This window comes from Orbicella faveolata, unplaced genomic scaffold (assembly GCF_042242905.1).
Source record: "Orbicella faveolata isolate gen_17 unplaced genomic scaffold, um_ofav_v1 contig_28, whole genome shotgun sequence".
NCBI classification, from domain to species: Eukaryota; Metazoa; Cnidaria; class Anthozoa; order Scleractinia; family Merulinidae; genus Orbicella; species Orbicella faveolata.
This window is the reverse complement of record NW_028301556.1, coordinates 193,050-198,922: the sequence shown is the minus strand read 5'-3', so window position 1 is coordinate 198,922 and position 5,873 is coordinate 193,050. Positions and strand designations below refer to the sequence as shown.

Here is a 5,873-nt window from a genome sequence, read left to right as displayed (position 1 = left end):
GACTCTAAACTAATTGGAGAAGACTTTGGTTTTCAATGAAATGTCCAGAAGAAAAATTTTTGAACGCTTACTTATAAGTAGTCTGGCCGAAATATTAACTGACTTAGTGACTATGACCAGAAAGTCGCCGAGACCGGGCTACGCGCAGCGTGATTAAAGGGACCCTTGGGGAAATTAGCCGATCACCTCAATACTCTTTGTTTGGTTACTTCTCTTTTTATTTCCACTATTGATGACTTCATTAGAATACTGACAACGTTCCCCTACTGCCACTCTTGCCTGATTACAGCAATTACTACAACTCTAATGCGTAGGTTTGGCCCGCGCTCGTTTATCTGGATCACACCCGTGCTGTCAATCAGCTGTCTAATACGTCAAATTCGGAAATCAACGCTGATGTCAGTACATGCGCTGTGTTCTACTACCAAGAACTCGCAGAATTTACTTAGTGAAAAATCTTTTCATTTCTGAATTTCCACTATCAAGCATAGGGTGTATGATCTAAATAAATCAGCACGTTCAATATAACAATTATCAAGAATAAGTTTACAAATTAAAATCAAGGAAAAGTGCCAGGATCTCTAATAAAAGTTGCTGTTGAAAATTCTGTACGACTAAAGTGTTACAAGAAATAGGTATGCAAACTCCCAGCTTCGTGGGAGGGAGTTCCAGTTGAAGCCATCCATCTCATTAAGTGAACGTGCTCTTTTGGTACAAACATATCTTAACGAGGTGCCGCTGCTATTGTAAGGAATCTTTTCTTTATTTGGGTCGAAGTGTGAACGACAATCCTCAACAAAAGTCCTTGGCACACCTGGATCAGACAGCACGAAAATGCGTTGACAAGGTATTTTGGGGACAATACCTAATCACATCATTAGAAGGGGGAACCCCCTTCCCCCCCGACAATGTTGTAAGCGGGCAATGACCACTTCATCACGATTAACAAAATTGATTTGGGCGGAACGGGGCGAACTGATAAATTGCCCTGACAGATATTGCAAAAGTGGGAAGGTGTGCCAAGACTTTTGTCGGAGATTGTAGGAATAAAGTAATTAAACATCGCTATAAAACTCCCTGAACAGCTCAGTAAAAAGGGCAAGGTTTGACTGAAAAGTTGGACAGGAGACTAAAAATAAGTTAAGGAGTCTAACGCGACTAATTCCAAAAAGAGCGCTTCCAAAATCTAGATTTCAATTTTTATTTTGTTTTCTCGATCGACACCCACGAGTAAACAAACGAGTTGCTGAACAACGCAGCTGACCCGAAAACATGTAGTATAGCAACGGTGCCCGCAGAACATGAATGTACCAAGGTATTTTACCAGGTCTAACAAGAATCAGTTAACAAATTATTTAAGTAAATACTACATTAAAAATAGTTAGATTACAGGGCACTATTTCCAGTGTAACAACAGTCAGGTAATTTACACATACGAAGAACTAGTTCCTAGGAAACGCAGCACCCGCGTATACAACAACAACGATAAGAAAGGCAACATTTGATCAGCTAGTCAAGGAGCAAGTCCGTAATGTCAATGTATCCCAAACACCTAAAGTATTCCAATATTATATTTCGAATGACCCAACACCTATTTCTTAAAACATTACCGTTGCCTTTTTACCCATTATTACAACGAATAAATATGGTTAAGAATTGATATCTTGTTTGCATTTTATCGTTTTACATATTCTCCACCCTTAGATTGAGCTAGTCCCTAGCTCACAGTGAGTTAATAGAATGCAAGCAAGATAACATGACAATACCATAACAAAAAAAATGGAGGCATATATATATATACATATATATATCTTCACGAACTCAACACTACAGCTGAACAATGTATAACCTACAAGTAAAAATTATGTGGACATACGGCATTAAAAGAAAATCGCATAAGCGAAGGGTTGATAGGAATAACAGTGTTCAAAAATGCTCACGTAAAATCTTAATTGTAATATAAAGTGTAAACAGAAGATTAAACCTAGTTGAGTTTCTTACTGCTGAGTTAACAGACAAAAATTTAGTAGTATTCGTGTCAAACCCCGCTTAGTAACTTCATGAAATACTTAACAAAATTGTTTGTTGTTTGTTTGTTTCAGTGTTTTTTTTTTTGGTTTAGTTTATGTTTCTTTGTTTTCGTTAATGATTGGTAGTTATAAATAACCAAAGCGTGTCAATGGCTCATTCTAGTAATACAAGACGGAATTTCTGATTTATCGGGTGGTTTACGTTGTTTTGGCATGAAGAATTTGTAAGGAGGTGTATTGGCCTGACAAACAGTAACAATTGCTTCCTTTAGAGGGCTGTGCCTTGCAAAATCCAAAACTTTCCTTATTTCTTCCGTCATAGGAGTATTGGTCAGATATTCTGTTAAACTAGGAAAGGTTACTGCTTCTTCGTAAGTTGGCAATTTAGAAAAATCTTTAGCTGAGTCAACTGTTGTGCTTGTTTCATTATGTTTGGAGCTGGAAATTTGCTGTGTTTCACACGCGTTGTCGTGAACTAAGTCTTCTTGGCAGCTTGCTTGGCTGGGCAAGACAAAGAGACGAGAGTCAGTGGTAATTTCCTGTGAATACGAAAGAGTTTCGGTTTTCTTTGTGTGCACATTGGGTATGGCTTCCGAATCTAAATTCCTAGTCCTGAAAATACCTGAAGTGGTCTGACTGCGTAAGTCAGATTTTGGTAAAACCTGTTGTACAACTTGATCAGGGGTTTACAAGGGTTGTTTACTCACAATGCTTTGTTCATTTTCCTTTGGAGCGTCTTCCATTTCTGTGTGAAATATTTTCTCGTTAATCTCTTCTCTTAAAATTGGGTAACTTCTTTTCTGTTTTAATATTGGTTTTAATTTAACTGACGATATATTATGATTTCTGGTATCTATTTTTAACTTCTTCAATGCGTTTCCGTTTTCCTATGGTTTCGTCACTGTTTGTGGTGATAACATCTTTGAGATGTAATTCTTTCCTTTCTAGGTCATCTACGTAGGTACTATGATGTTTATCAATAATCACGGTAACGCTAGCGTTAATGTTTCCATCGGGACAAATTGACATGTTGTTAACACCTTGTGCGGCGTCATCGCTGAGTGAGAAAACTGTCTGATTTTGCGGTATTCTCTTGGTAATATTAATATGGACATAGCCAGTCTCCATTTTATTTTCAATTTCTGATAAATGATATTTGCGCACTTTCACTCGTGTATTTCTGTTAACCTTTCTTTTATTGCGTCTCGTATGTTGACAACTCTGGTTCAATTTGGTAACTGTATTTAATTTTCTCAACATGTATTATCAAAAGTTACATTGTGATTACTATTTTTCGTCGCCGAAGAAAGCGGACATAAAGATTCCCTAGACTGTGTTTCAGACACGATATTTTTAGTAGGATATGGGTGTTCCGGGATTACCACGATATCCGAAATAGGCGAGTCAGAAAAACTGTCATCAAGGCGATTGTGACTATTTACAATTGGCGATTCCGTGCGAATATCATCAATACTATTTACACCTGTTTTACAAGTAGAAACATTATGTCGAGCAACCGAATGTCTTGGAGAGAATCTGCTATCTATAGTGGTAAAACAATTTCTGGGCTTATAACTAACTTGATTGTTGTTTCTAGTTGCTCTTCGAAAACCTTGTCTATAATATTTAAATAATTTTGTTCTGCCAAAACGGACTCTTGGGGTACCAACAAGAGTCCTTAGGCGTTTCCCTGGTTGGAATTTGGTGGTTCCTCTATGGCTAACATAGAACGTCGATTGTAGAAGGGGTGAATACGGAATTCATTACTATATTCATCATTCCAGCCTCTGTAAGATCGATCATATGAGCGATTGGCGGAATGGCACGGATTCTGATACCGCCTTAAAACACTCTCTAAATATGTTAACCGTCGCTGTAACTGGTCTAGTTGACTGTTTGGTCCCTGCCAATTACTAGGTTGAAAAGGGCGCGATGTCCCAGGAGGCTGATCATCATAAGCAGCCATAGCATAAGTTGCGTTTATGTGCTGCTGCTGACGCTGTTGTTGTTTTTGGAGTGTTTTAATGTGATTGGACAATTCGTCCAGTTTCTTTTCAGCAGCTGAAGGACCTGGAGCTGGCGCAGCGGTGGCTATCACCGCATTGTTCAAGTACTTGAAGGTTGCTCCAGGAATTTAGTAAACGTGATTTGCATTTTCGTTAACACAGATTGAGTATCTGAAGCAGCCTGGCGGCGATTGACGATGTCCTTCATACGCTTGAGACTCGGCCTCCTGAAACGTCTTTGGCCTACCTATAGTGACACATAGGCTTGAAGGTCACCCTGTAATCCCTCAATAAAATATCTCACTGTTTCTACGTCAGACAATTTTAATCGTTTGCATAGGCGCGTAATATCAGTAATGTAATCGTCGATGGGCTCGTTTGGAGCGTGTTTACGCACACTTAATTGTTGACTTAAAATCCAATCCTGTGGGCCAGAGCCAAAACGTACGCGAAACGCATCAAAAAGAGCAGATAAAGTGCTGGTAGTTTCCTCAGCTAATGTGACAAAGCAGGCGTGCGCAATGCCCCGCAAATAGAGTGAAAAAGCATTAGGTTGCAACTCCTCCGACCAATTATTTAATTTGGCTATGCCACGAAACTTCTCCAACCATACTGACGCGTCCGCTATAGGATTTCCGTCAAAAATTTCTGGCTTCAAGCCGTGATCATGACTAGTTACTTTTTGGTCAATCTTATTTTGTAGAGAATCTAATTGTGTGCGTGTCGTATGCACTTCTTTTTCTAGATCGCCTTTTATTGTCGTCAGAAAAGAGGTAAAGAAGGCTTTAAACTCTTCTTTTTGGGCAGCATTCATGATACCGGATACAGGACAAACACAAATATTACTTTCTCTGTGCGTTTCAATCAGCTGTGCCTGATGTATTTGAGAACGCGTAACGATCTTTTTAGAGGCTTTAGGCCTAAGTGGCATAAATTGCAACAACCACTATTCCTATCAATCCCAATTAAATGTGGGTGCAAACTTTTAACTAAAAGATAACAGAATTGGATCACCACAACGAACAGTAGCACAAGTACGTAAGTACTAACAAATATATTATTTAAAACTAACATAGGGTGCTAGAAAAGGTTACGAAAAAGGAATAATGAGTACGCAACATCAGTAGGCCTTACGCTCCATCTGGCGGGTTGATTTCCTGGCTTGTCCTGGCTTGACCTGGTTTGTGCTGGCTTGACTTGGCTTGACTCAGCTTGTCCTGTTTCTCTTAGTTCTGCAAGTAACTCCGTAAAAGAAAGACACGCACGCGTCGGCTTCTACTTCTTGGAACTTAACCCTCAATGTTCAGTTCTGTTTATTTTTTGTCTCAGTTCCCTTTAGACAGCGACTGTAAACGTTAATGTTGGCGTTTAATCCACCGTCTGCATATGATGATGATGTTAATTACAACATCCACGGTCGAGCAGTTGGTAACCGGAGTGGTCCGGTTAAAACATTACGGCCATAGCCACGTCTAGTCATCCACTGATCGGATTTTCGACACAAAATCCGGGCCGTCGGGCAGCGAAACCGGAACTCCACCAGCTTGTTAAAGCGACCTTGGGGAAATTAGCCGATCACTTAAACACTCTTTGTTTGGTTAGCTCGCTTTTTATTTCCACCATTGATGACTTCATTACAATACTGACAACGTTCCCCTACTGCCACTCTTGACTGATTACAGCGATTACTACAACTCTGATGCGTAGGTTTGGCCCGCGCTCTTTTATCTGGATCACACCCGTGCTGTCAATCAGCTGTCTAATTCGTCTAATTCGAAAATTAACGCTGATTTCAGTACATGCGCAGTGTTCTACTAGCATGAATTCGCAGAATTCA

General features: G+C 39.6%; 1 pseudogene; it reads right to left on the bottom strand.

Annotated features, from left to right (window-relative positions):
* Positions 1-3,664: 3,664 nt before the first annotated feature.
* On the bottom strand, positions 3,665-5,543 carry LOC149106973 (uncharacterized; annotated as a pseudogene).
* Between the last annotated feature and the right edge of the window lie 330 nt (positions 5,544-5,873).